Source organism: Caretta caretta, chromosome 3, assembly GCF_965140235.1.
Source record: "Caretta caretta isolate rCarCar2 chromosome 3, rCarCar1.hap1, whole genome shotgun sequence".
NCBI lineage: Eukaryota > Metazoa > Chordata > Testudines > Cheloniidae > Caretta > Caretta caretta.
Window position 1 is genome coordinate 115,449,704 of NC_134208.1, and position 12,029 is coordinate 115,461,732.

Sequence of the window (12,029 nt, forward strand, 5' to 3'; positions counted from 1 at the left end):
TATGTCTCCACTGCAAAGCTCAGGGTTAGTAGAACTTGAGTTAGCAGACCATGGGTTTGTTAACTTAGGGCTTGCAGCTATGCTCATTGGTAACCCCATTTTAGGAATTGTTGACTCCTAGGTTCCAACCTGAGCTCCAGCATCTACACTGCATTATGTGGGCCTGAGTCCAACCACCCATATCCCAGGCTTCCTAATGCCTTCCCGAAATATGGGGCCCTTTTTTCGTGGTGCAGCATGGGAAAACTCAACTGTCTACCAAACTTGACTGTCCAGAGGACAAAGAAAGTTGGCCTGTAAAATTGTGGGATACTTTTGGCCGATTCCCAGAGCACAAGCCCAGTGGGGCTACATCTATATTGCAGAGCAATAGAGCTTGAACCCTGTGTCCCAGCTTGACTCACGCTCAGACCCTCTACCCCTACAGGGTCTTGGGACCCTGGGCCCAAGGCCTGAATTAGCACAGTCTGTGAGTACATGGAAGTGGGGGTTAGGCTTGAGCCTGCGTTCGAACCCTCAGCTTACACTGCAGTGTAGACATACCCATAATGGTTCAATGATACCCATTAGCGTATATATAATGTTAAACACAAATATTTAAAATACATTCTAACTTCAGGTATCATTAACCCCAATCAAATAAATACCATTTTTTAGAAACAATACTTAATAAAAGTCCATATGGAAAATAATTACAGCACATAGGCAAGGATTCTGTTTTATAAAGTAAAATATTTTGGGGACAGATTGTAGCTGATGATTATAACTATAAGAATGCCAGAAAAGCTGTATGCAGAAAAGACACAGTCTGTCCTAATGCTAGCTCGCCACTAATTCCCGCATCAAAACAAACAAAACATCAATGGGGATGCCGATCCTCAGGCTTCTTGTGACCAGTGATACAGTGGACTGTTACAAGGCAGCACCTAAAGCTCAGGACATGCAGGGGGAGATTTAGAAGACACAAAAGGGAGTTAGGTGCCCAATTTCCATTGAAAGTCAATGGGACCCATCACCTATCTTTTCTTTGTGCCTTTGAAAATGTCCCTCCTGGTCTGCATCGTTCTGTACATAGGCCCATAACCTCAGCATTAGAAATTGTTCCTCATTTGTACAGATTATTGTTAGCAGGACACCTGAGTGTAGTGGGAGAGGGTGCTGGGCTCCATTTTGGAACCGGTTCCACAATTGGCTAAAAATGTGTTGTGTACTTATTGTTTTCTTTCCCCCCTCCCCACCAAAATGTCAAAACCTATTAGACTACATAAACCCAGACAGACATCTGAAACCTTCTGTATTAATTTGCATTCTAGTGACCACTGCATGGGGTTTCCACAGTATATTTTAGGGGCCAGTTTGGGATTGTATGGGGGGCGGGGGAAATGCTTCTGGGCTTTGAAATTCTGCATCCCAAGTTCCATCCTCAAGTGAAATTCAATACCTAATGCTATGGGGGACTGACTCCCCGCCCCGGCCCAACAATTGACTAAACAAGAAAAAAGACGACTAAATATGTTTTTGGTGGGACACAATGTCACTTTTCAATCTTGCAACCTCTTAATAGTAATTGTCTGTTGTCATGCTGATGGCTTGATGTGATGTCATTTAATAGAGACCAGTCTTAGTGTCATCCACACCTTTTGCAAAACAATTGGAAAGGTTCTAATTATGGAACCTTCAGAAAAAGGCCTTTTTTAAACATGGGACTAACTAGGTTCAGAGTATGTCTTATCATGTCAAGAATTCCGACAGTTCTTGTTCAGATCAAAGCTTTTGTTTCCAGGGTTGTCCAGTGTGACCAGGATGGTGATCAACTTTTTCACCTAGTCAACTTGTGCAACTGCACACTGAACAAACTCCCATCCTACTTGAGTCAAATCTTATTCCTGGGCTCTCTATCTGTACATTTTAAGTGATTAAGGACTCTCTAAATAAAATGCCACCTAATGACACTCAGCTATAACTAAGACACTATAGTCTATAAGGTGCCACAGGACTCTTTGCCACTATATACCCGAATGCATCCAATGAAGTGAGCTGTAGCTCACGAAAGCTTATGCTCAAATAAATTTGTTAGTCTCTAAGGTGCCACAATTACTCCTTTTCTTTTTGTATATACCCTATGTTATCTAGTGATCAATTTAGGCTTCATGGGCTGTTAAGTACTTGATGCTTGTTGAACTATAGGGTGTGACAGAGGGTATTTGCTACCATCACATGTTCTCCTTGATCTTTTTTCAGAGTAACAGCCGTGTTAGTCTGTATTCACAAAAAGAAAAGGAGTACTTGTGGCACCTTAGAGACTAACCAATAGTCTCTAAGGTGCCACAAGTACTCTTTTCTCCTTGATCTTTATCTATCAAGGAACAGATAAAGAGAGAATTCTTGATCATGTAAAAAGCTGTACCTTATTTATTTCTAAAGAGGTTTGACCAACACTGATCATAGTGTATGTCTGTGTGCACCAGTCTGAGTAGTTAAAGGAAAGAGAAGCCTTTTATAAGGGTCCCAGGAAGGTTCTAGATGGGTCGCAGGGCCCAGAGCAAATATACACTTAAATCTGAGTGAATGGCATTGCAAACTGGCACACAGGCTCACAGCACCACTCAGGTTAGTCCTGACCATCCCTACATCATGAAGGAGGGGCAGCTAGGAAAATCTGAGTGGTGCTGTGACCCTATGCACCAGGTTGCAGTACCCAGAGCAGAGACCCAAGCCCAAGCCCAGGCCCAGCCCCATGGGACAGGAGCCATCATTGCAGGGTGAGTGCAGGACGGGCTCCCTCTCTAACTGCAGCCTCCCCTCTACACAAGGTCAGGATTAGGGTTGTGGTGTTGGGGCAGAGGATGCATATATGTAACAATGGGTTACCAAAAAAGACAAAATGCAGTTGGTGGGTTGCTGCGATGGGGTGTCCACCCAATGATGAGCTGCCAAAATCTTAACAATGGGTTCCCTCCTCACCCCACGAGGGGGTTGTTGCCTACCCCCTCCCCTCAGGACTCTTGCTCCATCCAACCGCCCCGCGTTCCTTGACGCCCCCCCCAGGACCTCTGCCCCATCCACCCCCCTCACCTGTCCCCTAAGATCCAGAGGCACCTGCTGGGGGGGCGAGGTGGGAAGTCCCGGAGGTGCTTACCTGGGGCAGCTTCCAGGAAGCATCCGGCAGGTCCCTCTGGCTCCTAGGGATGGGGGAGCATAGCTAGGTGGGGAGCAGGGGGAGCAGCTGCTCCCCCACTGATGATATTAAAAGTGGCACCTTAGGTGCCAACTCCCTGGGTGCTCCGGGGCTGGAGCATCCACGGGGAAAATTTGGTGGGTGCAGAGCTCCCACTGGCAGCTCCCCGCCCCACCCCCAGCCCCAGCTCACCTCCACTCCGCCTCCTCCCCTGAATGCACCACCCCGTTCTGCTTCTCCGCCCCCCCAGGCTTCCTGCGAATCAGCTGTTCGTCGGGAAGCCTGGGAGGGCTGAGAAGCAGGCGGCGGCTTCACACTCAGGCTGAGGGTGGCGGAGGTGAGCTTGGGTGGGGAGCGGTTCCCCTGCGGGCCCCCCCCCGGTTACCTGCTGCAGCGAGGGCAGCCCTCCTCGCGCCCCCCCTCCCCAGCTCGCCTCTGCCTCCCTGGGCCTGAGCGGGAAGCTGCGGCCCGCTTCTCAGCCTGCCCCAGCTTCCCGCGCGAACAGTTGATTCGCGGGAAGCCTGGGGGGCGGAGAAGCAGGCTGTGGCTTCACACTCAGGCCGAGGGCGGTGGAGGTGAGCTGAGGCGAGGAGCGGTTCCCCTGTGCCCCCCCCACCCCCCCGGGTTACTTGCTGCGGCGCGGGCAGCCCTCCTCGCACCCTTCCGCCCCAGCTCACCTCCGCCTCACTGGGCCTGAGCGGGAAACTGCAGCCTGCTTCTCAGCCCTCCCCAGCTTCCCGGCAGAACAGCTTATTCGTGGGAAACCTGGGGGGGCGGAGAAGCAGAGCGGGGCGGTGCATTCAGGGGAGGAGGCGGAGCGGAGGTGAGCTGGCGCCAGGGATGGGGCGGGGAGCTGCTGGTGGGTGCTCTGCACCCACCAAATTTTCCCCTTGGGTGGTCAAGGGCTGGAGCACCCGTGGAGTCGGGGCCTAAGGTGCCACTTTGGGCTCGTTAAATTTAGAAGCCCTTTTAGAACCAGTTGTCCCTCGCAGAACAACCGGTTCTAAAAGGGCTTCTAAATTTAACAACCGATTCTAGCGAACCAGTGCGAACCGGCTCCAGCTCACCACTGTGTCCACCCCACACAAGATTTGAAAGAGTTAAGGTGGCTAGGTAGGCTAATTAACTGCCCAGCCTGCACTTAGAGGAGAAGACAGGGAGCAGGGATTAATTAGATGAGGCTCAACTGGCCAGGAACCGGAGAGGCCTGTATAAAGCCCAGTAGCTGAGACCAGCCAGGGGGCTATAGGGAAGTAGTCTGCAGCCAGGGCCAGCTCCAGCTCCAGGCACCAGCGTTCCAAGCAGGTGCTTGGGGTGGCAGTTAGAAAGGGACAGCAGTTACTCCGGCCGCGGTGGCAATCCAGTGGCAGCTTCTCTGTTCCGCCCGCTGCTGTGGCAAATGGCCGGCAGCTTCTCCCCTACCTTTTGCCATCCAAGGCGGCAGTTTTTTTCACTGCTTGGGGCGGCAAAAACTGTAGAGCCAGCCCTGTCTGTAGCTACTCCCTAGGAGAAGGGAGTTGTGAGGCTGGCAAACACAGAGAAGTGGGGAGAGCCATAAGGAATAGAAGAAGCTCAGGGAAAGGCAGGGGGAACAGCAGGGAACAGACCTTGGCTGCTGACTAGAGGGTCTCTGAGCTGACCCCAGAGTAGAGGTCAGGCCTGGGTTCCCCAACTAGCAACTGGGGAAGTGCCACAATGGGGCAGGGAAGGGGAAGACAGCTAGTGAGGAAAGACTTTGATACCCCAGAAGGAGTGACCTGGAAGGGGAGCCAAGTCATGAAGATGAAGCCGCAGCTCCTGAAGTGAGAGGGGCCTCAGAGTAAGAGAAAACAATGTGTGAAGAGTCTGCCAGAAGAGGTCACGGGACTTGAGTGTTGCTAATTCCCAGAGTGGCCAGGAGGAGGCGCCCATGATGGGTGAGTGCACCTTGTGACGGTTGCCTTAGTAGAAGGTTATTGAACCTCTGGTATTGGGTGTGTGGCAGGGGACAAAAGAATGTGGCTGGAGCTCTTTGCTACCCAGTAATCTCTAGGTGCTGTAATAGCTCTATGAGGCTGTTGACCTAGTGCAGGTTAAGACAGAGGCAATGCATGTGGAGAGGTATGGAGGGTCCTCAATTGGCCGATTGGCCTGATGGGGGAGGGAGAAGGGTTGTCTCCTTCTCTCCCTGTGCCTCCCCCTGGCATGTTCACTGGTTTCCCTGGCAGTCAGGCGGGGAGCATGTCAGAGCCACTTCTGCCTGAGAGAGCTTTGCTGGGAGGTAGTGGTGGCCCACTCCCTGTCCGGCCTCAGCTGCTGGGAACAGGGGCTGAGTGAGCCGGAGCCCCTCTCCCACCTGGCACGCTCGGCCCCTGTCCCCAGCAGCTGAGCCAGGGCTAGGGGCAGGCTGCCACTGCCTCCCAGCCAGGCGTTCTCAGGCAGAAGTGGTTCCATCCTGCTCCCTGCCTGGCTGCCAGGAAGAGCAGCTGAACCTGTCGGGGGAGGCTCAGGGAGAGAAGGACAGAGTGTGCCCTGCCCCTGCAGGTAATGTGGGCGGAGAAGGAGAATGTGGCAGCTTTGGGCGGGGTGGAGGGGTGGTGTCATTGGGCAGGGGAGACATGGGGCGGTCACATGTCCTCCCCTTTAGATTGTGTGCCCCTCCCCAACATGAGAAGGCACGGGAGTCATCTACGGGTTAAGACAACAGAGTCTCCCCAAGGTTGGGAGAATGCAGCGGTCACTTTTGACCCCTCCACTCATCTGCTTTGCTGAGTGCTCCTTGACTACAGCTGAAGATATGGCCCTTTATGTGGTTATTCCATCTGTAGATTGTTTAAAATGAATATTCCTTTAAAAAAAATCAAATAACTGAGAATTTTATTATACCTTTGTCAGATTTTGATAATTTTCCATGTTGCCCTAGCAATATAACAGATTACAAAAGCTGTTTAGTGTTTTCTTGACTCAGGATTGTATTTTATTTAACTTGGAAATCTCAAACCTCAACTGTGTGTTAGAAACAATACAGACCACAGAGTCTGACTTTGATAAAAATCCATCTTTTAACATTACCACAGGGTCACAACAGGGGACTAGTATCTGGATCACACATGCTGACTGTTAACCGGTGGTTTATGTATTATTATTATCTTAAAAACCACACACTGCAAACTTTGGACCTGATTCTCCAAGATGAGGAATGCTCTTAATGCAGGCATTGGGGGCTCTCTGTTCGACACAAAAGACCTGTACAGAACATCTCACAGGATCAGGCCCTTTGAAAGTAAACATACTTTAGGTTTCCTATTGACAAGGAGCCACTTTGGGCCAGATCCAGGGCCTACTGAAGTCAAAATGTCACTTGAAAAGCTTGAGACGATTGCACAGCTCTGCTTTCATCTTACTATTTATTTTTCCATTTTCTTTTGCATGGAAACATTGATATTATTTCAGTATGAAATGATGGGCAGGGAGGAGACCAATTCCAATATGCTAGAAATTCCCTGTTACCATAGAATAGGGCTCTGGCCTGATCTTCCACCCATATAAACCAGGAATAACTTCCCTGAAGTCTTATTACATTATGTAACACTGGTATAAGATCACAATCAGCCCATATGTTTCTTGTTACTCACTGGCCTTCCCCTGAAAATTACTGAGCATTTGCAGCTCCCCTTGGCCAGTCTTACCCAGTCCTCTCTGCATCTAGAGAGTTGGCTGTGATACAGGATCTCAACAATGGGGGAATCAAAGAAAGGAAAACAGGGGGAATCCTCTGGTCTGCAATGCAGATGCTGAGGAATGTATTTTAAAAACCAAATCCAGATGGTTTAAAAGCTATGAGTGCAAACAAACTTTAACCCCATCTCTCCTCAGCCTCAGATTTTTCACCATTATGCTTAAGTGCACCCCTATCTTTACACTCTCTAATGATTGTTTTCCTTAGAAAGATTCAGGCATGATTCAAAAATGTTGTATACAGGTGAACTGAAGGGCTGACTCCCGTACAGAGGACATAGTCATCGTCATACATACAGACACAAAAGTAAACCTTTTAGTTCCAAGCTGTTAAGTAGCTTTCACATTAAGCTATGACTAACCCTGACTCCAGAATCCTGTCTGCAGGCTATCCTTAAATGCAATAGAAATGCAGAAGCCAACATCTATCACACAGATTTACACAACAGATCTCTCTTCACTAGGAAAAAAAGGTGTTAGTTCCTAGACACACCCAAGGGCCAGATGCTCAGCTCCTGGGGCTACACCAACCATTAGTGAGCAGTTAGTATGCTGGTATGTGTCAATGACCTTAATTGCTCAGAAACTGCTGCCAAAAACAAAGAAGGACTTGGAGCATTGCTATGAATGGTTACACCTTGAATTTAAACTGTATTCCTTCTGAGCCAGACCTCCACGAAATATGCCTTTCTACACATTTGATATTCTTCTTCAATACATGTAAAAGCAAGTACAAAGTAATGTCAAATCTGAAAGCATGAGTCAGTGCCCATTGAAAATGCTCAGTCCCAACCATTTCATGTGCATTTAGATTCCTTATTAAAGGCAGAAAAAAAGAGCTTTTAGAAGGCGTGTCTGATTTAGTCTGTTAGAACCACAATTACTTAAGAAGTGGGGAAGAGAAAAGGAATGTTTATCTTCAACATATTTATAATCATCTCCTCTCCAGAATAAACAGAAACTGAGAAAAATTAGAGCAGCTACATATGTTTCAGCAGTTCCAGCTTAGTTGGTATTCGTAAAGCTGTTTGAAGATGCAAATCTCTTTACAAAGTGCTAATTAGATTTATTAATGCTATTCCCCAAGGATATAATAATTTATCTATTTAAATGCCTTCTGACTCATGTCTGGTATTGTTCAGATGGTGATCTTTGATAATATTGTCATTCAAATGCTGTTTCAGTAACCCTGATGCTCTGCTGCCAAACAGACACATTCTTTCACTGGTAGCTGATTAGAAACTGATGCAAATGACTGAGATCTGGGGAAAGGGCGAGGCCTTCATTTGAAGAATTCCAGCTCGATCTGGGAGGATATCTCCCTAAACATGCCTAGCCTCCTGCCTCTTAGATTTGTTGTTAAAAATCTGCCCTCCCCTAGGCCAGGACCCTGTGAACGTGGCCTGCTCCTCCCCTGAGAGAGGGAGTTGTCTCATCTTCTGATCTGTAATAACCTCACCAGATAAGGGGAGTATACAAATCATGCCTCCTATTCCTCTCCAAGAAGGCCAGCAGCCAAAATGTTATGCTTCGAGGGATAAGATGAAGGGGGAAATACAGCTCCCTCCTCCAACTACTCACTATACACCAATATGTAAATACAGAGCCAGATTGAGCCATTAATTCACAGCCCTGTGCTGGAGGCAGAATGAAGTTCCTCATGCACCAAGGACAGAGATGCACAATACCTCCCTGAGCACATGAAGAGAGTGTGCTGTTCATGCCACCCCTTAGAAGCATACAGCATGCGTGCCTGCCTGCCTGCTGTGGTATGGGAGGAAGAGCGCCTTCCCCTCCCTGCCCCTTTTGCGGGTGGCTTGTATCAAGGTGGCACTAACAGGGTACTCCAAGTATAGTGGTGATGTTATGGGTTCAGAATGTATGGCATGTGGATTTAGAGCTGTTTGTAGCTGTTTCAGAGATTAGATAAAATAAAGGGCCCTTAAAAATATACTCAAAAAGAAAAGGAGTACTTGTGGCACATTAGAGACTAACCGATTTATTTGAGCATGAGCTTTCGTGAGTTACAGCTCACTTCATCGGATGCATAAAAGTGGAAAATGCAGTGAGGATATTTTTATACACACAGACCATGAAAAAATGGGTGTTTATCACTTACATTGTAAGGAGAGTGATCACTTTAGATAAGCTATTACAAGCAGGAGAGTGGGGTGGGGGGAGAGAAAACCTTTTGAAGTGATAAACACCCATTTTTTCATGGTCTGTGTGTATAAAAATATCCTCACTGCATTTTCCACTTTTATGCATCCGATGAAGTGAGCTGTAGCTCACGAAAGCTCATGCTCAAATAAATCGGTTAGTCTCTAAGGTGCCACAAGTCCTCCTTTTCTTTTTGCGAATACAGACTAACACGGCTGCTACTCTGAAACCTAAAAATATACTGTATAATAGCATCAGTGCTATGTGTGTGTAAAGTTACCATCCCCTCCACATGCTTTTGAATTAAAACAGAAGTTGTGTCCCATGGCTGTGTGTAGAGCCCTGCGCAGATACATATTTATATCCATGGATGCAGATATCCGTGGAACCGCTTGGCTCTCCTGGGAAAGGAGCAGAACATGGGGCCGCTGCTCCCAGGAGCCAGCGCCCCATGCCAGCAGCTCCTCCAGCGCAGCTGTCCCACCTCCAGTCCTGCCCACTGGGGCGGGCACCAGGCTCACCGGCAGCTGTCCTTGGTCACGCTCTTGTGTTCATTCAGCGCGCACGCCCCCAGACAGGAGACACAGACAGCTGCGTGGAAGGGATGGGGGCAGGGCTGCAAGCGGTACAGCTGCGCCAGAGGAGCTGCCGGTGCAGGGCGCTGGCTCCTGGGAGCGGCAGCCCCACGTTCTGCTCCTTTCACCGCTGCGGTTCCCAGGAGAGCCCTGCGCTTCTACAGACACCAATTTACATCCTCATCCACGGATACGCACAGGGCTCTAGCTGTGTGTGCCTCATTCCAAATGTATTTAACATACAGGTATATTAATGTTTAGCCATTACACAGTTGTAATGTTTGCATTACACAGTTGTACACTGCTGTTTGCATCTCTCTCAGGCATTGCGCTGTATACAAGCCAACTGCTGTGCTCTGGTAAAACAGCTGCCAACCTCAGAGGATTATTACCAATCCTGTCAGCTGCTTTCCTAGGAACTGAGCATTGAAGGAAATAAATTCAGACCCGTATGTCAAACATTTGAGTATGAAGATTAAATCTCTAAAATAAGGAAGAACTTGAAACTCCAATGCCTGCCTCACCATAAACACATACACATACACCTCCACAACAAAAAGAAGGGAGATAGATGCTAATCCATTCACTCATGGTTCTCTGCAGCAGCTGCAAGGGCTGCAGACAGGATTTTTGCAGCCCCACAGCATCTCCCAGGCCCACTGCCTCCCTGACAGGCAGTGCTTAATTTGTAATGAAAGAGGTGCTGAGGCTCAAGCAATTTTTTTACTTTCATAACTGATCCAGCAAGCCCAGAGGTGCTGGGGCTCAGCCCTGGCAAGTCCTGCTGGCACAAATTAAGAACTGCTTACAGTACTTACCTCCTCACTTAGTCTCTGACCTGGCCTCCCTGGTGTTATTTCATCCAATCGTTTTCACCATTTGTTTCTCTTCCTCCGCTTTTCTTCTCTCTCCCTGTTTTTGTTGCAATCTCATTGCCTCTCTCCAGTTTTTGGTCTTCTCCTCTTTTTCCCCTTTTCTCTGCACACTCTTTCCCTTTGTTTGTGCCCCTGATTTCAGCCCTGGTCAGGACATCAGCTTTCCCACCTTGCGATGATGGGCCTGGTAACTGTCATTCTATCCAGATTCCATCCAAACCAACGGAATGGTAGGGTGACTGGGCTGCATTTGGCACATACTGTTAGAGTTGGTCTATACTAAAAAAGGTTTGACATAAGTCAACTTTTGTCAACCTAGCATGTGTCTACACAAAAATTTGTCTCTTGGGGACATAAGTGTGCCAAAGTAGAGTGATGCCCTAACACCACCTCCCCGAATGACACAGATCCACTCTCAACCTGCTTAAGTTAGGGCAATGGAATCTGAGTGTAGACACCACATTAGTTGTGCTAGCCCTAACAGTCTGCCAGCAGCTGTCCCACCATTCCCCTGTCCCCGCGACAGTGACTACTCTGGTCATTACCCAGGGGTCACAGAGACCAGAAGCCGCCCTCTCTCCCTTTAAAACTCCTGCATGTTTTTGAAATGCCTTTTCTTGATTGCTTACCCTGGTGAGCACATCTAGCTTCTCACCTTTGTTTGCATCCAACTGCCCAACCAACCATGCCTGCTCCATGCACACAAAGGTAATAGATGTGTTCCTGCCTGGAGCAGGGAAGAAATATTGGATCTCCTCAGTCTGTGGGGAGAAGAGGCTGTGCAAGCATAGCTCTGGACGAGCCATAGTGACATCAACATCTATGAGCAGATTGCAGGGGGGATGCAGATAAAAGGGCACAGCAGGGATCAGCAGTAGTGCCTCATCAAAGTGAAGGAACTACGCCAGGCGAACCACAAAGCAAGGGAGGACAAGAAGAAATCTTGCACTGCCCTGTGGACCGGCTGCTTTTATAACTAACTGTATACCATACTGGGCAGTGACCCCACCAGGACCCCGCAGATGACTGTGGATATCTTGGAGGAGCTCAGGATGGAGCTAACATGGAAGAGGGGACTCAAACCATGCTGTGAGCCAGGAATGCTGCAGGAGTTTAGCCAGTTCCACCAGGCAAGTGCAGATCAGCCCGCCAATGAAAGAGAAGGGGACTCGGTAAGTGTGTACATACGTTATTCCTTGCCTTTTTCTGCTTTTCCTTTCCCTCAAACCTCATCTTCCTCCCCACACCTTCCCCTCCCACCTGTCTTGGTTACCCATGTAAAAATGGCATCTGGCCCATCCACAAGTTAAGACAAAAGTATTGACTTTTCATTCCTTTGCTGGTATAATGTTAGAAAATAACAAGTTAGGGAACAAATTCTAAAAAGGATTATAGGGCAGGCCAATTACACAGTCCACATCAGATCAGTGTCCTGTGGAGCAAACAGAGGTGGAGTCAGCATCCACTCTCTGGCTTGTTGGGGGAAGCTGGGGTTGGGGACGCAGTAGAGTACTCTGCTTATCT